Here is a 21,443-nt window from a genome sequence, read left to right as displayed (position 1 = left end):
TATGTCATACAGTGTGTAATATAAAAACATATGCAGTGAGATTTAACAAACACACTGAGTGGAAGAGTAACTGTTGATAAAAGCTTTATTACGTTACATAACTTCTTAACATTTTAAGAACAACATTAGGCCGTCTTTGGGTTCCAAACTGGCCTCCATCTCTGCCATCTTTTTCATTTCATAGCTAAGCTCAGTGTGTGTTTCAGCAACGTCATTAAACCACACCCCCCCCTTGCCCCTGCCCCAAAAGGGGCCAGCGGGCTCACTGTAATGAAAAAAAATTGGTCAGCAGACTTTGAAAATATAAAAATACAAACTCCGCTATAAAACAAGCACACGTGGCTCTATGCTAAACTCAGATAATAAAGTTGTGTTTTATTAATATTATAATTTAACAGTTGCAGTTGTTCCTGCATCTCCGGCTGTTTATATAGCCAAAAAACGACTGAAAAAGCATCTGCACAATCAAATCCATGCAAGTGTGAGGATGCTTTTTCACATGTAGTGTGTTTTTTCTTTTTCTTTTTTTTTTTGGGGTTCCAGCTACAGCACCTTCAGCAATGGCTTGACATTTATGCACTGAATTGATTTGCTAAGTGACTTGAGCATATTTGTTTTGATTTTGAAATAACACACTTGTTGCCTTAAGTGCCCTCCTTCTGTCCCTGTTGTGCAGTCCTGCATTATGATGTGGAGTGCATGTTTGCATAGCTACGACTCATTGTTTCTTAAATGTCTTTGTGAGGCCCAAAAACTGTGACTTATGCATGGAATCTTTCCCAGTCCTGTGTGCCTAATATTAACCTGTCTCAGTGAGTGAGTTTAAAATGGCACAGTGTATGAGACACTTCCAGCAGTCATCAGGTAAGATGCTCTGTGTGTGTCTGAGTGAAGTGAAGATGCTACAGTAAGTTGAATTTCATTCTTCTGCCATCTTATGTTAATGCATTAGGAAACAGCAGACAGTCACACCAAATAAAAAAAATACTTAATTTACCAAATCTTCAGAGGTCTACAGAATATACAAAACACTCTCAAAGAATGTTTCACAACCATTGTATGTTTATTATATATAGTGTGTGTGTGTGTGTGTGTATATATAATTTTTTCTTTTTTTTTTTCAGTCATAGGAAGTTCTCAATATTTCCTTTATCATCACTGTGTAATACAAATATTGAATAAACAGATTTTGAAGGAGTATGCTGTGTGGATTGCAGGAGAGTTGATCATTCTCCCAAACATAATTTTACATAATTGTTTTAGAGGTTGCACTGTCTACAACACAAATATAGACATTTTATATAAGTTTGTATAGGTGCATACATTTTCTTTAGGGTTCATTTGCGTCACAGCACTCTGTGTACCTCTCTGCCTTGAATGGATTTTTAAATATATGTTTTAGGCCACACTCTTCTCAGAACTGTTGTAAAACAATGTCTCAGTGATCAGGCAGTGTATTCATAACCATTTCATAACTTTCTGTGAGGGAGCTTTTAGAGGTGGACGTCTGGTTCCTATCACCACCACTGTGAACAATTCTGAGTCGGTAAGTTTCTCTAGAACGGGGCGTTTTACACCAAACCACTCTGAATGACGCTGTTTACATCTTAACCATTTAATCAGACAAATTATATAAAAGTTGGGTGGAATTCTCCTTTAAAACTCCTGACATTTTGAGAATCAACTTGTAATAATTCTACACAGTTCTCATGGTGGGTAATGTTTGTTGGTTATTTGTCATTGTATGCATTTTGTGCTCCCATTTTTTCCCACACTTACGGATTGAGTGGGTCGACGTTTGGTTTATTATAGTTATTACATTTTAATTAGTTTTTTTTATTTTTTTAATTTTGGTTTCAGTAAGGCTTCAGGGTGCGTTAATAGTTTTTGTTTTCTGAAGAATGAGTTTTAGTTTAGTTTTTATTTAGTGTCAGTTTAACTTTTCAGTATCATAATGAACGCTGTGACGGCAAGTATTTAAGAAGAGTATAGTCAAATTAACACAGCAGTAGACTGAGCCCAGCTCGGCTTCAGCTTTACTTAAAGACCAAACACAGAAGAGTCTTTTCACTGCTACTTTTTGTTATAGAGTTAGCATAGTTAAATATAATAACCCTGACAGTCCTCACTGCATATTGTGAAGTCTTTAAAATAGATAAATAATCTAATTGGGACTTTTTAGTTTCTTTATTTGTTTATTAATTGTTGACCCCATACGCTGCGCAGTCTTTATTTGCCCAGTCCTAATGCAGGTGAATTCAGTTCAAATCAACCTATGATTATTTAAAATCTGGAAAAACAAAAATAAGTTGGTCAGCAGGCTGCTTTAGGAAAGTTGAAGCTAACTCTTAGATGGTGCTGTAACACTCTTAACATTACCTGTGTCTGCACCCCAGTGTCCTATAGGGGGCACTATATAAAACCTAATGCTGCTGAGCACTGACTGGTTTTCACGTTTGCTGAAGTAAGACTGAGTAGAGCGTGGTCATCCAGTTTTCATTTATGAGAAAGTGATTCAGAGTCTTTACTGTGGTGGTGATAGGAACCAGACGTCCACCTCTAAAAGCTCCCATACACAGATACATGACATGGTTATGAATATGCTGCCTGATGTCTGAGGCAATTTTTTTTTACAAGGTTTTGGACTAAAAAATACTTTTACATCCATTCATGGTGGAGGGATGCAGGATGCTGTGAGGCAAAATAGTCCCCCAAAAAAACTTTTTTTTCAGGTTTTCCACAATTTTACCATCATCATTATTCCATATAAACCTCAGAAGACGCGTAGGTTCACTGGTGGTTTTGGATAGTAAATAAATATTTTTTGTTGTAGTCATGGCGACACCTGGTTTCTGTCACCGCCACTGTAAAGATTCTGAACCATTTCACACCAAACCCCCCCTGCATCACTCTGTTTACCTCAATCGAGACACAGAAATGTTATAAAAATTGGCTGATTTCCCTTTTAGTAATCTCAGGTACACTTGCATATGTGGTTTCCGACACTATATGACACTTATCCATAAACATCGACTAAAGTACAGATAAAGATGAGGCTTCCGGATGGCTGTTGCTGTTTTTGGCAAATGTGCCTTATGCCGGCCTTACACCAAACGACTTTTCAAGCGATTTCACTGACGCAGACAAATATCCATGTCGGAATAAAATCACGAGAGTCTTGTTAGAGTCGCGTCGCGCTCGCGTCATCTCGATCGTTTGGTATAAGGTGGTGAAGATGGCGGTCTTAAGTCAGTCTTTCTCTCGTCTTGACGCTGCGACAAAATCAACCGTGTTTACTATTATCGCAAGTTTTACGTCTTGGCTCATGCAAATAGTGACGTGCCGAGAGAGAGAGAGACTGCCTGAAATCTGTTAAAAAAAACGGCAATTCAATACAATAATCATAATAATTAAAAATGTAAACTGTTTTAATATTTCAGGTCCACTGAGCCTGTAACACGTAAGGAAATGTGCAGAGGACTTTAAGAACGCCATTATTGAAGAATCATCAATGTTTTTCTATTTTTTTCTGTTTTCTGTTACACTGGTTTCTTATTTTGTTTGTTTGTTTCTTATGGTTTAGTTCATGACACCCAGTCGACAATGCTGAATCGCTGCATGCTGTGTTGATGTGTAAATCTTTATATCAAATTTAAAAAAGTAACATTTTTCAGGCCCAGCCAACGTATCTTCCCATCTGTACCACTATAGAGTGGAAGGAAAAGTGTTTATCTGCTTGTAAATTTTCCCCTGGTGCATGATGGGGAATAATCTCAAAAATCTAGTTGCAGTCTTGTAAATAGTGACACTGCAAGATTCCTAGTCTTTGCAAAATCATAGTCTGTGACTAAAAAACATGACACTGTCTTTAGATGTGAGAAGGTGTCAGACTTTAGTCTTTCAAAAGTCTTTTCAAAGTCTTCTAGGGTATGGTTAGTATTAGTCTATGTTTATAGATAACAGTGAGTCATACACACGTACATCATCTAAACCGCTTATCCTTCCACTTATTCTCCGCGGTGGGGTGCTGGAGCCTATCCCAGCTGTCATTGGGCGGAAGGCACAGTGAGTCATAAAGGATCATAAACCACAATCAAGTCTGTTAGAGATACTGAACAACTTCATATAGCTAACAAGTAATGGAAGCTTATTAGTCTTGTAGCTAAAACTAAAGCAAACATCAGACACCAAACATGACTGAGTGAAGTACAGTTTTAAACTCAGGACTAGGGGATTAGGACTCTTCTGCTTCATTTGGGGTTTGAGGTTGAACGAGCAAAGCCAGTTCTCACTCGGACTGCACTGCCTGACTCTAAAATTACTCACAGTGGCCCAGGTTTGGAGTGAAACAGAATAACAGCTCGGTCTTGTGATAGGGTTATCAACTTACAAACAACAGATGAAGCCACTGACTTCTGTCAGTCTTAAAAAGAATGTCTCTCATTCATCAGTATCATCCTAAGGTTGTTCTTAAATGTGTTCTTGAGAAAAGTCCTAAAAAAAAGTCTGTCAGATTCATGTGTTCTTAAAGTGCAGAACTTTTGCGCTCTTGAGTGTGTACATTCTGTTCTGACTTAAGAACAAACTTTCAAATAAGAAAACATTGGTGAATGTCAGAGTCTTCATCAAAACTGCATAAGTGGGTTTTAATAACAGTTGGGGAATGAAGCCAATTGTCTGTCCACACTATCACCCAATGTCTTGTAGAATATCTGTTAACACTGTAAATAAACTTTAAAACCGAATAATTTCAGCCAGCAAAACAAGGACAAGCCGCCATCAGGTCCCTCGACATCCATCCAGTGATGGGTAAGGTGTGTTAATCTGGAGCATTCTTAATCTAGCGCATTGCTGCCTTACATTTGTTAGAATTTTTTTAGAATACATTTACCGTATAAGCACAGGACGTACAGGATACACCAATTTGCCTTTCCTTGCTGAAAAAAAATGGTACCTGATGGAAAACACTAAATAGTTAGGGAACATCCCATGCACCATCTTTACCACCTTCTGCATACGCGCTATAAAGAGCATCCAGCTGTAATACTGTCTGGTTTGGGAATTGCACTGCCTCCGACTGCAAGACCCTTGAACAAACAGTGAGGACAACTGAAAAGATCATCAGGGTCTCCTTCTCCATTAAGGACATTTACACCACACGCTGCATCCGAAAAGCCGCTATCATTGTGACTGACCCCACACACCCCTCACATGAACTGTTCTCTCTTCTGCCATCTGGAAGAAGGTAGTGCAGCATTCGGGCCCTCAGAGCCAGACTATCTGCTAATCCACTAATACGTCATAGTATGTTACATCCTCCTTTGCACAACTCCACATGTTCTCAGTACCATGTACTGCCTGTGTTCTGTTTGTATTATCTGCACTGTGTATATTCTGTTGTTTTGCACTTGTTGTGTTGTTTCGTTTCACTGGGCATTTGTTTATAGCTGAAATGACAATAAAGCCTCATGAACCTTGAACCATGATGGGTTGATATCAGAGTGTAAAGGATTTTTATGGTTTAACAGGTGTTCTGGGACTGATCCCAGATTCATAATCAGCTTTAGAAGTTAAATTATTGTGCTCTGTAAAGAACCCAACTCGCTAAATGTTAGGCAAATTTTAAAAATACAGTTGGCCCAGCTTTCTCATGATGGTTTAGCTGAACTGACTCAACAACCTGTACAGAGTTCATGACTGTCTCAAAGAACACGTGCTGCATCAACTGACAATTTCACGTTGATGTAACATTTTTTCCTTGAGTTCTAGTAACTGGGCGGGTCGCTGTTCAGCAAACTGAACCAGTAGTGTCCAACTGATTCTCTATAAACACAGAGCAACATAATAGAGTATGTTAAACCCAGTGTACAAACTACACATAGAAGTATTTTTACTGTAAAAGGTAACAAAACTACGGAGCCCGGTAGGGGTCACTAACAAGAAAAACCTGTGAAGAGGAAAATCTGTCCCCGCAGTTTAGTAATCCGTACTCTCAGGTTATAAACTCTACTCTCGATTAGCAAATCTCGATTTGTAAACTGTACTCTCAATTAGCAAATAAAGCTAATCGAGAGAGGTTTACAAATCCATGGGCATAGTTTATAACTGAGAGTACGGAATACTGAACTGCGGGGACAGATTTTCCTCCTTGCAATTTTTTTGTCGTTAGTGACCCCTACCGGGCTCCATACAAAACAGCCATTAGCAGACTGTAGTTGGTTTATATTGTTCATCTTGGACTAAGTATATCCAGAGAATTTGTAATTACTACTCTGCAATGTCTTCTGGTTTTCTCAAACGCTAGAGGGCGTCCCGAGTGAGTCCAAAATGAATGGGTTGATATGGAGCATTTCGGCAAAATCATAGTTAATAAATGCTTAAACATTTTTAATGTAAAAGAATGCAATCATTTCATGAACACTGAATATCATAAAACATTTAACACTGCTGTTATATTTTTAAGAGCTTTTAAACTCGAGTTATAGGAGTTTAAAACGGCGCCTCATGTATGTTCATGATGTCTGTGAGCGCAAACAGCCAATGAGCTGCTCCGCTCGCCAATCAGTCATCACGCTCTAGCATTAATGCCCGCCTTCTGTTGCCCAAAACCCATTTGCTGTAGAAAAAAGGAAATATATGTAAGATTTCTTTGTTCTATTTTTTAGTGAAATGCATCTTTCTACTTTCTAAAATTAAAGAAAAGTTCTGGGCAAGTCATTAGAAACTATTTTAACTTTTAGTTTTTAGCCGTTGAGCGCCATTTACTCCCATTCATTGAGGACCCGCTCGTGGGCGCCCTCTGCTGTTTAGAAGTCCTGTTTTTGGCATAACGGGGGAAAAGGAAGTGGCCAGGCTCCTCATAAACCGGCTCTGGTATATCTTCCCATAGTAGGCTGTCCGTCAGCTAGATGCTGGCCAACATGCTAACGGGCTAATAACCTAGCTAACATGAAGAGTAGGCCCGAGCTCGGCTGCTGTGCGGCGGTCTCGGCTAAGAGTTTTGGCACACCGGAATCGGGACAGGTACGGGTAAGGCTCGGCAACTGATGTTTCTACAAAAAATATAAGGGCAGATTCCACTCGTTCTGAGGCAGATTCCCACCCGTACTGAGGAAAAGTCTACCCGTATTGAGGTCCGAGCCGTCACCAACGCTCCACCGCAGAGGCGGGAAGCGCGCGCTTAAAGCTGCTTCTGGAAACTTCGGAAGGCTTCAAAACGCGTCTGGTAAGTAGGTATTTGGTATATTTGACTTATCAACAGTTTTTCAGTCAGATGTGTACTTAAACCGATTCATATGATTTGTTAGTATTGAACTTTTTATCCCTGCGATGGACTGGCGACCTGTCCAGGGTGTATCCTGCCTTCCGCCCAATGACAGCTGGGATAGGCTCCAGCACCCCACCGCGACCCAGAAGGATAAGCGGTTTAGATGATATATGTATGTATGTATGAACTTTTTATGTTAAAATGAAAATGAGCATCATTTGGCTAACAGTCAGTTAACTAACTAGTTAGCTTGCTATTATCTGCTGTGGTAGCTAGCTAGACTAGCCAGTCACCTGTTTGTTCTCTCTTCTGTCCGTTTCACTGCTTTAAGGCTTAACCAAATGTGTAACGTTACCCTTCTTGTAATGACCTTCATGTTTCCTACATCTACCACCAGCATTTCACAGGTCTGGAAGCAGCTTTCTTTACATTTCTTTCTCTAGCTTGGTTGCTAGTTCATTTTTGTCAATTTTTTTCTACCTGTGTAATTGTAATAGTCCAAAATAAATATGTCTGTCTTTGACTTTAACAAAACGTCACCACGAGTATGCCTTTGTTTCCCTCTTTCATGATTGATTATAGACTGACTGTAATAACCATTGAGAGAGAACGGTGTTGAAACTTTTTACAATGTTTTGTCAAATGGTGTGTGCCTATAGCATACATGAAAACTTGTCGACGTTAGGCGAAATTAACCGTTCTGAACGATAAAATAGGCCATTCACATGAATTGTGTGATTTCAGTGAGTTTGTGTGTGTGTGTGTGTGTGTGTGTGTGTGTGTGTGGTGGGGTGGGGGGGTTACTCAGTAGAGGGCAGAGGGCATTTGGAATCTTTAGCACAGAACGTATTTCTGTTTCTTACTATTTAAAATAAATATATTTCGTTGTTCATGAAGCTGAAGTTTGCTTTTATGCATATTTTATTGACACTTCAAATTGTGCAATGAAAACATTGAGATTTAAGATGATTTAACAGAAAAATAGAAGAATAAGAAAACTGTGGCCTCCTGCTTCATTCAGAATTACTAACTAACATTCTTCAGTATAATGTGGACCAGAGTCTGCCCACTTTTAAGAATAGAGACAACGTTGTGAGATGGTGGGCTTCTGTCTTTGAAACTGGAAAATACTCTAAGGTGGGGAGGTGCCCATAAAGATTGTGCCCATGCTTTGTTAACTGTAGTTTAATCTAATGTGCACCAAAATTTTTGTTTTTCATTTTAAAATCTCTAAAATTTGAACTCACCTACAGCAGATTGTGTTTTCTCAACTCACCTTTTTCACTCCTCTCGAGTTTTCATGGCTAATAGATCTACTTCCATGGTGGATGCCCTTCTTACACAACCAAAGTTTAAAACATTAATTTTACTAAAGTTCTGTTTCAGTGTCTCTTTTTCCTCACTTCTAGGCCCCTCCCACCACTAGATTGCAGCTACAGGAGCTTCTCGTCAGGAGTGAACAAAGTACCACTCTACTGAACTTGGGTAGTAGAAAAGTAGAAATTCCTTTTATAAAATATGGCTTAGAGTTGAATTTTACCTATAAAAGTTCTTGGTTTTAAAGTCAGTGTTAATCAGATATCATACTGAGTTGAAACCATTGTTGGTTATTTTTTATTTTATTTATATATTCATTTGGAAACGTCATTGCAGTTGAAGATGAAATATAATGGTAAAACAAGAATTTGGTGTTTCATGTGTAATGAATTTAATGTGTTCAATACGATCATGGACGTTGTAGTTACGGTTATATTATTTTGATGAATACTTTCTATTACAGAGGCCTGTGTGGCTGCAGACATCAGAGTTAACTGTTCATGTCTGTAGCAAAGTCTCCTTAACAGAAAGTATTCATCAAAAATGAACATATTTTCTTTAATAACTTCTACTTCTGATAGTTCATCAAGTACCCCAGCACAAATGTTGACTGAATACCTCTACACAAGTAGTAAATAAAATTCCTTTTACTCAAGACAACACTTGTCTTACACAACAGTTAAGTTGTGTATTTTGTCCACCCTGTTCCTCACTGACCATCTAAACCCAGAAGAGGTCAGGAACAAAAAAGTATCTGTATTTTTCAGGTATGCAAGCAACGTCTTTACTGAATTAGAGAGGCTTGAATGCTTGTACAAGTTTAGTTAGTCAACACAAATATGCCAGTATCTGTTTCAGTTGTTGAAATGAGCATTTTAAACCTTTACCTAATGTTCTGTCTTTCTATAGATATCCATCTAGTTCTCGACTAATCAGGACTTAAAGCTTGTTCCAGGTGCTTTCACTTATAGTATTGTTTATAGTTTTGCTCTTTGTAGTATTAGTACATATTTCACTGTATGTTTTATATTTTAAGATGTATTTAAAACTATGGCTCACATGCTTTGCTTTTTTCTTTACTTTGCAAAACTGTTGCATGAAAGCAAGAGCTATGTGATCCAGTGATGCTGGAGTTTTTAAACACTCACTGTCCACTCTATTAGACAATTCTACCTTGTTGCCCCATCTTGTAGATGTAAAGTTAAAGATGATAGTTCATCTGTTGCTGCACAGTTTGTGTTGGTTGTCTTCTAGTCCCTTATCAGTGGTCACAGGACACTGGCCACAGGACGTTGTTGGCTTTTTTTTTCTTTTTTTTCTTTTTTGATATTCCAGTAGTGACACTGAAGTGTTTAAAGCATTGCTGTATCTGATACACTAGTACCAGAACCACACATACTACCATGCCAGTGTCACTGCAGTGCTGAGAACAAAATGATGATAATACCTGCTCTCTGGTGGTCCTGGTTGGGGTCCTGATCATTGATGAACAAGCTGAAAAGGTTAATGAATTATGTAGAGAAACAGATCAACTACAATCTGCAATTGCAGAGCTACAAAGTGCACTTACACATTTAATGGATCTGATTAAATAAAAAATGACCACAAATACAAGGTAGCTAAGGTAAACAAAGAAATAAAAGTTAGTACACCTCACAGAGCTTTGCTCAAGGCTAGATGTACTTCTAAATATCACAATAGCTCTCATGTTAGCTCAATTAAATACAGGGACAGTGCGGCTGAGAGCTTCACAGTAGTCAATCACAGCATCAGAGGTCATGTGGACATCAGGTTTGCCCAGATCAGTTGTCCCTGGAAGTGGCATTGGTCATCCAGTAATTACCTTGAAAGGCTAGTTTTCTTGTGAGTAGCACAAATGCTACATAGGGCTTCAGGCCATGGAATGCCTTCCAGATCCTTCTTCGACAGGTGTTCCTTGATGGCCCTGTTCATCTGTTCCGTTTGGCCTGTGACTTGAGGACAGTATGGATAATGGAGCACCCAACAAATGTTCAGCATTCTGCTTACTTTATTGCACACTGCACCCGTGAAGTGTGTTCCTTGATCGGAGTCAATTTGTTCCGGCAGATCCCATCTTGGAATGATGCCTTTCACCAGCACATTTGCTGTGTGTTCTGCGTCCCATCTAGAAACATTCAGTGTATCTTGAAATATTGGCAGCAATTGCATTAATCTTGTAATCTCCCACATTTTAAGAGTGATGTTGTCAATTTGATTTGTCTGAATGGACCAGGTGGGGCAGAGTTTTTACACATGTGCCTGGATTGTTCTTCTCACAAGTCATCCAATTCTGAAAGACATAACATGCTTGCGCTCGGAACGTGGAGTTCCACCAGACTTATTTGAAACGTTGAGTCTTTTTGTCAACGCCCTCATGTCCTAACGAGTGGATTTAAGTTGCTAGGTAGAGGGGCAGACATTCAGTAGCAGCTAGACTTGTTCTGTGTTGCCGAATGACATCTTTGTGAAACTTTGCGCCATTTTCCATCCAACTCCACTTTCCATTTGCTCTTGCTATTAGCAGTTTTTAGCATCTATACTTGTGATAGCAGAGCAGTTAGTCAAATTGAATGTGCACCGTGGTGTTTGAATCTCTTTAGCTAAGTCAGCTAGGATAGAAGAGCCGGCTAGCGTTAGCTTAGCTAGGAGCCTCCAGCTTCAGACACCAGAGAAGAGGTTAATTTCAGCTTTTTGTCCCTCTAACATCAGCCACTCAACTTCGCTTCCTCAGAGTTGAGTCATTATCATCTAAATTTGTGTCAGTAAAGCTTTTGTTAGTCAGAATCGAATCTGTCCTGTGGTGAGCAGCACTGGCAGCATGCTAGCAAAGCTAACACTAACCAGCTACTCTATTCTAGCCGGTTAGGCTGCGCCGTTTAACATTTAGAAATTGGTTTTAGATTAAAGCTCTGATATTTATTGAATGATGGATTTAAAATTGTGCACTGCTTTCGTTTATTTGAGCAAACTGTATTTGTTTTAATGCTTTCGGGTTTGAAATAGCACAGCAGGATGCTGTGTCACAACTGGAAACATAGAAACAGTCAGTGAACAGCTACGTCGTTACATCATCCCACCGAATGGTTATGTGGCCCCGAGTACAGTTAGCTCACCGTGCCAAAAAAAAAAGAAAAAAACAGACTGAGCCTAGTTTTTAAGCATTCTATGATGAAACATCCATGTGGAAACGCCACTGGAACAGTTACCCTCTGTGCTCAGAACCGTGCAAAAGAGTCCAAAGTGGAAGAGTTGGACACACTGGCTCTTTCAATGATAATATGAGGTGCTTCCGGGACCACTAACCAATTTCTCCATCTGCTTACTGTTACTCTGCTCATTGTCAACGGTGCGTGGACTGCATGAGGACATTTCACTGTTAGCTTTTGCTCAAGAACAATTGCAGCCACCATTTTCTCTGCCAAATAAACTGATGCAGTGATTGGTTAATGGCAGGTTGAGTTGTTTGCAAGTTCTCAATTGATTGTTGGTAATTCAGCTCCAGTGTCTAGAAGGAACTTAATGTCATGATTATTGATGGTTGCACACACATGAAAACCTTCTGCATTTTGTTCGCTTGTTCCATCCTGTGTGTTTTGCTGTGACTTCATCCAGAGAATCTGACTTATTGTTTATACCAGCATGCTCAAGCCATACTTGCTTAAATCTTTCTTCACGTCTCTCACCATTTTATTGACATTCTGTGTACACTCTGCAATTTTGTTCCAGTCAATATCTTCCGGTTTCAGGGCAGGAAGGGTTTGTTGATTTCCCATACTTCTTCATAAATTTCCTCAGTGATCCCTACAACATGATTGACTTGATCTGACAGCTCAGTTCACTTTTTGTCTTTAAGGAGGACAGACAAGATCATTACACCATCATAAGGATGTAGCTGATAAATATGCTTCAGACATTTTTAGTCTTTTTTTAGGCTTTTGTAAATGTTTGGCAGTGACTTAGACCTCTTGTCAATCAGATCAGGAGTGGGCAGTTCATGAAAACTGCAGGAAAACATCTCCCTCCTGTGACAGTGATGACTCCCTGCCAGATGCACTGAATGACTTCTACGCATGGTTTGAAGCGCAGAATAACGTGGCAGCAAGAAAGACCACCCCTCCACCCGCACCGTTGTTCCAGCGTGCTTCAAGGCCACCACCATTGTGCCCGTGCCGAAGAAATCTGCAGTGTCTTGCCTCAAGTTTGCATATCGCTCCAACTGCTCTACAGATAACGCCATAGTCACCACTCTTCATCTGGCCCCTTACTCATCTTGAGAAAAAGGACACTTATGTTAGAATGCTGTTCATATGAAAAGCATTCTAACATTCTATCAGCATTCTAACATTCTATCTAACAGTCGATGAACAGCATTCTAACATAAGTGTCCTTTTTCTCAAGATGAGTGAGGGCCAGATGAAGAGTGGTGACTATGGCGTTATCTGTAGAGCAGTTGGAGCGATATGCGAACTTCAGTTCGGCATTCAACACCATCATCCCTCAGCATCTCGTTGGAAAGCTGAGTCTACTGGGCCTGAAAACTTTCTTCTGCAATTGGATCCTGGACTTTCTTACAGAGAGACCCCAGTCCGGATCGGGAGCAGCATCTCTAACACCATCACACTGAGCACTGGAGCCCCCAGGGCAGTGTGCTCAGTCCACTGCTGTTCACTTCGCTGATTCACGACTGTGTGGCAGCTCTCAGTTCCAACCACATCATAAAGTTTGCTGATGACACTACTGTGGTTGGTCTCATCAGCAAGAACAATGAGTCAGCATACAGAGAGGAGGTGCAGTGACTGACAGACTAGTGTAAAGTCAACAACCTACATCTGAATGTAGACAAAACAAAGGAGATGGTTGTTGACTTCAGGAGAGCACAGAGTGACCGCTCTCAGCTCACCATCAACAACTCTCCTGTGAAGTTCCTTGGTGTTCACCTAGCGGAGAACCTCACCTGGACCCTGAACACCAGCTTCATCACCAAGAAAGCCCAGCAGCGTCTCTATTTCCTGCAGAAGTTAAAGAAAGCTCATCTCCCACCCACCATCCTTACCACCTTCTGCAGAGGCACTATAAAGAGCATCCTGAGCAGCTGCATCACTGCCTGGTTTGGGAATTGCATCGCCTCCGACTGCAAGGCCCTCCAGCAAATAGTGAGGACAGCTGAAAAGATCTTCGGGGTCTTTCCCCTCCATCACGGACATTTACACCACACGCTGCATCCGAAAAGCCACTAGCATTGTGACTGACCCCACACACCTCTCACACAAACTGTTCTCAGCCATCATCACTTTGAACTGTCACTCTTTCACGCTCCATCTTAATTTGAGCTAAGCAGTTAGTCTTAGCATCACATGTGGCAGGTTTCACTTTAACTGGAACAGTGTGAACGTGAGCATCGAACTATCATTGTCAGATAATTCTGCATCACCTTGAGCTGATTCATGTGAGTTGTCTGCATCACTTTCAACATCAGCACCATAAGCCATTTCAGCTGCTAATCTCTGATGCTCAGAAATTGCTGCTACTGATTGTTTGAGCTCTTCAGTTAGATAAGGGGATATCTGACATGTCTTTTTGTCTCCGCCTTTTGAAGGTTGTTCTCTTGCAGCTGAATTGTCAGGCATTTTCGAGGTGGCAGTCACCAGGTTAGCTTTTCCCAGCTTCCTATTTAACCAAGTAATTTCTGACTTCACCTTGTTAACCTCAGACACAAGCTCATTCTTTTCAGCTGTTTCTGAACAAAACTGTTCAGCCAAAGTAGAGACCTTTGCCTGTTCTGTCTTGATTTTATTTCTCTGCTGCTCATCTTGACACCAACTCATGTAAAGGCAGATTTTGGCAGTAAGCAGAACATGCAAAGCATCTTTAGCAGCACCATTAGACTTCCCAAACACCCGTTTGATATCTTCTTACTCCCGACTTCCATCTTCTTTCTGATTGATCGTATACTTCACACTGCTCTTTCAAGCCAAACCTTGCATTGAAATGTTTGGTTAAACTTTGAAGCATCAATTTAAACATTTGGAGGTGCATGTTTTTCAGTTGTCTTATTTGACAATCTCAGAAACTTTCTTTGCAGCACTGTATCATTCAATAGTCAACACGGAAGACAGACATGCACACACACACACACACACTGAGAGCAGTGTGTCTGTGGAGGGGTAGCAGGTCCCTTCAGCACACACATTACAGCACAAATTTGAGCCCCCCGCTCTGTGTCCCTTAGAAAAACACAAATAATTTTACAAAAGATAACGACAAACATAAAGATAGGCCTGAATATGTGCAAAGAAATGTAATTTCAATTATACCCGAGTCGTTCCCAGCATCCTAAATAAGGAAGAGTACCAGATGGTACTGCTTTTACCCTTCGAATAGCAACCATAATTTTATGGAATTATAATTCTAATAATAATGCCAACCTCTGTTGTTGTTGTTAATCAATCTTTGGGATACCTGTGCTAGCTAACGTTTAAAATCTCCAAAGTGTTGATAAAGCTTAGGAAAACATTTAGATGTTTACATTTACAGGGTTGGGATAGCTGCTGAAAAATTAGTAGTTAGCTTGTCTGTAGCTACTTTCCCAAAATTTGTAGCTGCTACAATTTAGCTACTTTTCCACAAAAAGTAGTGGCTACTTTTTAGCTACTTTTTGAAAAGTAGTGCACTACCTTTTAGCTACTTTCAAAGCGCGATTGTCAGAACGTTTGTGAATCTCCACCTGACACACCAAACAAGCCCAACTGAAAGAGTGAACAGGACACTGCATTTAATCATGTGCCAGAAAGAAACATACAATTGAAAAGCTGCAAATAGTAGGTTTAAGTGTAACCAACAATCAAACTTGCACAACCAAAGGCATGATATCCAACAAAAATTTAGACTAAGTAACAACAAAGTAAAATAAAGCACGGTTGATCGTTATAACACACAGTTAACGTAGTAAAACATGGTTTTAACAATAAATAGTCTAAAACGCTGGAGTTAATGTATAACTGCTAATTCACCCTTTAACTCTGAAGATTAGCGCACAGACTGCTGATCACACAGCGATGCAGACAGTGTCGTCTAGCCCGCAGCTAATGAAATTGCAAAGAGAAAGATTTAAGATGAACATCGATAATTCGGAGACGAATGGACTTATTTGCATTTATAATCACTCCAGCTGGTTTCCTGATATGTTTAATCTGCAATGAGAAACTGTCAAACACTAAGTCGTGAAGTCCACCTTAAATGGTGCAACAGTACATTCTGGCACCTCAGACACTATCTAAGGTGGAACGGGACAATTTGAACAAGCTGGTGAATGAGAAACGACTTTAGCCTCGCCAAAAGTTGAATGATGAGAGACATTTTACAAGAAACTATTTTCACGGAAAAGTTTCCTGACTGAGGTGCGAGAAGAGCTGCTATATCTGAGCTGAAGCTTAAAGCAGAGCAAAGTAAGTCTGTGTTTGCATATTTTTAGCCTTTGCTAGCACATTAGCACATACTGAGACTTCATTACAGCCATGATGGTAAAACGAACATAAAATGTTGTGGCTCCCAATATGGTTTCATTTTTGTGGAAAGGACAAAATGGCTCTCCTTAACATTTGGTTTGCCGACCCCTGTGCTAAGCCTACTAGAAAGGGGTGATCAGCGCGTGACCATTTACTTGAACTGTCTGTGGCTCAGTCAGGATTGCAGTATCGCCACCAGTCCAGTCAACGACCGCGTTCTGTGGTTCAGATTTTGCACGAATCACCTGAAGTCTGTAGCAAAATTGTAGCGAAAATTATCATTATGGCTACACAAAAAATTGTAGGCGCTACAGCTATTAGCTGCATTCCATAAAACTGTAGTGGCTACAGCTATTAGCTACAAAAATTTGTAGTTAGCTACAAAAAGTAGCATGCTATTTAGCTACTCCCTCATCCCTGTACATTTATTACTCAGATAACTTCAAGTATTCGAAATTAATTTAGCATCAATTAGTTTCTATAATTGACCAATTTATTAATTTGTTTCCTTCAGCGAGTATAATACCATTCACCTCACCTCTGTGTGGTTTCGACAGATGTTGAAGATTTGGGTCCTTCATCTCACACCACAAAGCAGGTTGAGTTCAACGTAGTTTGCGGCTCAAACTTGGCTTGACTTCTTCAGAAAATTAATCTTGATGCGTTGTAATATCTCTTCTAGGCTGGCTGGCCGGCCAGTTCTTGACTTGTAGAAGTTATTGAGAATAAAGTAGACGGAGTCGTGCACTTTTGAGGAGAAGGTTAGGTTTATTTCAAGACGTCTTCATACAGAGAAGTTAACAGATCACCATTTTGGTTCATTCTCCCAATAGAGAGCAGGAGCAAACAACAGTTATAGAGAGAGTTTGGGCCAGTTGAGGGTGACAGCGCTCTTCCCCCACTAAGTCACAAGGTTGTGTACCCATGATGGATAGGCATACAAAAGTACAGAACATTCTAAGATGACCTGGGAGGATCAGGCCCTTAAAGACAGAATGACTATTCTGATAAACAGAATAAGCATGTATGAGTTATATAATTAACCACTTTCCAACACTGCCAAAACTGTGCCATAAACAAAATGTCAAATGGTTTTGCAATGTTTTGCATGACCCAGTGAAAGAAACCTACTAGGATTTCCTGTTTCTGTTGGTGTAGGGCCCCACCTCAAACACCCCAAAGTAGGAATCGCTCTTCATATCCTCTTTTCTCTCTCTCACCACATCCAGCCACCTCTCATTTGCATCATCCTCCTGTGCTGGGTATCGCTCGGACACTGAAAAGAACTTTAATGAAAAACCAGTCATGAGGAATCTGCTGCTTACTGTGTGGCTTGTCATCATGTTTTCAGCAGTTGGTAAGTTCATTTTTGCTCATTTTTGTTCGCTGGTTGGAAGGCTTATAGTAACTGTCTGTGCATCATTGAGATTATATGGTATATTAGTTATATTCAAATGAGTTTCTCTACACACGTCAAGGCAGATCTAGCATTATAAAATCTATGCAGCTGAACTGCTGACTTCATTTTGTTGCTTTTTTAGATAGACTATATTGCCAAAAGTATTCACATCCATTCCCATCCAAATCATTGAATTCACGTATTCCAATCACTTCCATGGACTCAGGTGTATAAAACTAAGCACCTAGGCATGCAGACTGTTTCTACAAACATTTGTGAAAGAATGGGTCGCTCTCAGGAGCTCAGTGAATTCCAACGTGGTACCGAGATAGGATGCCACCTGTGGAACAAGTCCAGTCGTGAAATTTTCTTGCTACTAAATATTCCACAGTCAACTTTCAGTGGTACTATAACAAAGTGGAAGTGATTGGGAACGACAGCAACTCAGCCACGAAGTGGTAGACCACGTAAAATGACAGAGTGGGGTCAGCGGATGCTGAGGCGCATAGTGTGCAGAGTTCGCCAACTTTCTGCAGAGTCAATCACTACAGACCTCCAAACTTCATGTGGTCTTCAGATTAGCTCAAGAACAGCGTAGAGAGCTTCATGGAATGGGTTTCCATGGCCGAGCAGCTGCATCCAAGCCTTACATCACGAAGCGCAATGCAAAGCATTGAATGCAGTGGTGTAAAGCGCCGCCACTGGACTCTAGAGGAGTGGATACGTGTTCTATGGAGTGACAAATCACACTTCACCGTCTGGCAATCCGATGGAGTCTGGGTTTGGCAGTTGCCAGGAGAACGGTACTTGTCTGACTGCATTGTGCAGTCAGACAAGTCAGACAAGCAGTGTAAAGTTTGGTGGAGGGGGATTATGGTGTGGGGTAGTTTTTCAGGAGTTGGGCTCAGCCCCTTAATGCTTCAGCAGAACAAGAGATTTTGGACAATTTCATGCTCCCAACTTTGTGGGAACAGTTTGGGGATGGCCCCTTCCTGTTCCAACATGACTGCACACCAGTGCACAAAGCAAGGTCCATAAAGACATGGATGAGCGAGTTTGGTGTGGAAGAACTTGACTGGCCTGCACAGAGTTCTGACCTCAACCTGGTAGAACACCTTTGGGATGAATTAGAGCAGAGACTGCGAGCCAGGCCTTCTTGTCCAACATCAGTGTCTGACCTTACAAATGCGCTTCTGGAAGAATGGTCAAAAATTCCCATAAACACACTCCTAAACCTTGTGAAAGGCCTTCCCAGAAGAGTTGAAGCTTTTATAGCTTCAGAGGGTGGGTCGACATCATATTAAACTCTATGGATTAAGAATGGGATGTCACTCAGGTTCATATGCGTGTGAAGGCAGACGAGCGAATACTTTTGGCAATATAGTGTACTTTTAGATGCTTTTGTGATTTCAGTCACTAAGAGAGCTTATAGTAATGTATAAAAACACTCATTCTGGCCCTTTTTTCTTCAGGGCTTGGTGATGTTGTGTATCTCAGCAGGCAGAGGAATTCCTCTGTGGAGTTTTCCTGCATGTCAACGAATATGAACACAACCCCGTTTGCATTTTCTCTGATGCGTGACTTGGTGAAACCTGAAAATGTCCTGTATGTGCACTTTGGGAACAGCCTTTCCATTTTTAATGAGAAAGACAAGAACCAGATTGTTGTGCAGGTTAATGCAAGCCGTCACCAAGTCACCGTGAACATCTCGCACCTGCTGGGGCGCCACACTGACCTGTACCGCTGTGTCTTCCACTATGATTTTGAGAAGTTTGAGGATTATCCTGGCAAGACAGAGTTTTTTCTCTACGTTGAAGACTTCAGTAAGTAATCCTGACTCTTTCTCTTGACAGTGGCAAGTGTTATTTTATGGAGAGCATGATTCACTTCAGAAAGTGAGTGTTAACATAGTCTAAGGTTATTGATTTTGGACAAAAAATAAAATCTTTGAAATTCTTGTGAAAAAAGCAAAGCAGTAGGTTTAAGGAGGATTCTATACCAGGAATTAGAAATGAGTTGGGGATTTTAATGCTTAATCAGCGTATTTAAACTGGTAGTTAGCCTCACATACATGGCCGCTCGCATAAATGATCAAAAAAGTATTTACATTTTTAAATAATAAATATTAAGCTGTAAATTTACATTTTACAAATGTACATTTTTCTCAAAAATAGTATAAGTACTAAACTTAAACATAGAATCTAAAACTCAGTTTACAATTGTCTTTTTTCTCTTTCTCTCTTTCTTTTAAATGGATCTTTATCAGTCTGTTACTATTTGAATTACCGTTCAGAAGTTTGGAATCAGTGTGTTCAATAATATGAAATCAATTTGGTTGCAGATAAAAATGATGCTGATATGCCGGTTCAGGACAATTCCACAGGTATGTAAATACGTATTACGGTATATTGTTTATACCTTGTTTTTTTTTTCCACAAAATTATTTAATAGTAAAAAAACATCTGAAATACCTTTTGGTTAATAGCTTGTAATATTTCAATCCATACTTAACTCCTGTGAATTATTGTAATGTTATTATTATTATTGTATAACCATAACATAAAATAACAAAAATGGTTAATGTGACAAGTGATGCCAAATGACACTGTACATCATCTGGATTATAGCAGCTGGGCAGTGAGGGTCGGATGCATGCTGTTCTGTCTACTACTAACTACTAATAACCATATAGTTTCCTAAATAAAAAAATGTAAATATATTCTTTTTTTCTAACAATAATTCTGTTACCAGTGTTTAATGGTCAAGCTTTACCTGTGCAGCCAAATCAGTGTATTGTGTGTAAATTGAGAAAATAGAGTGAAAATACTGACTCATGGTTATTCTGCAGAAAACAAGATCATGCAAATTGCTGTATATGAGTAGTAATGTAGCCTTATGCTAGTTTTCATGCATGAGAGAGCAAAAAGTATTGATGTCAATTAGTCTGGAGAGTAACATACTATATTTGTTAATGAGTGTTTGCTTACGCTGCCAAATCCATCACCAAAATTTATAAAACATCAAGGTCACATTTCTTCTAGAGCTCAGTTTAAATAAAGCTGAGATTAACAAACCCAAGGCAGTACAATGTGTTTTATAATAATCCACAAAAATAAATACATACACATACAGTGCCGTTCTGTGGGTATAGCGTATTAAGAATGTGGTCTGTCGGTCAGTTACTTTTAGTAAACAAATAAAGGCCTGGATGAGAGGAAAAGCAAAAATTGGTTTGATGAGTTCCGCAGGAGAGACTGCAGACAGCTGCGGCTTTGGGTTTTTCTTGGTATATTTTCAGGGGTGTTTTCTGAACTGTGGTGAGACTGAAACACTCACTATAGATTTGCTTTCTGGGAAATATGTAAACCACTCTCCAGGTAGCGAAATATCACATACTAGTTGGAAGTGACACAAACTAACAGACTTTCAGAGATGGATAAGTGGAAGGTGCCACCTAGGATGAACGTTGATTTATTTAGATGTATTAGATGTATTTTATATACAGGGTGCCACAGCCATCCGTCACGGGCATTCAAAGAGAGCTGACATAACAGATTTAACAGTTAGCAGTCTCCTCCACGCGTGTTGAGTTGTCCAGTGGTGTTGCATTAGTGGCAGTTTAAAATGCTGTGATGGAGCTTCACTTGTCTCCTCACTTTGGAGAAAGTACATGGTAGCCCTCTAACTTTGTAGCATCATGTCATAGTGTGAGAAACTAGTACGTCAAATTGGACACAAATCAGGGAGAAAGAATTTAAAAAAATTACATAAAGATATTTATATGCATTACAAACCATCGTCTACCAAAAGTGGTTGGATATGTGTAACTGAGTTTAATCACTGTCAGAGCCTCAACACCAGTTTCTGATGAAATATCATGGTAATGTATATCAAATAATGACCATATTATGTGTTCATGTAACCACATTTAATA

The sequence above is a fragment of the Colossoma macropomum genome, unplaced genomic scaffold (assembly GCF_904425465.1).
Source record: "Colossoma macropomum unplaced genomic scaffold, Colossoma_macropomum, whole genome shotgun sequence".
Taxonomy (NCBI): Eukaryota; Metazoa; Chordata; class Actinopteri; order Characiformes; family Serrasalmidae; genus Colossoma; species Colossoma macropomum.
The sequence above is the reverse complement of the archived record's forward strand: the minus strand, read 5'-3'. Positions refer to the sequence as shown.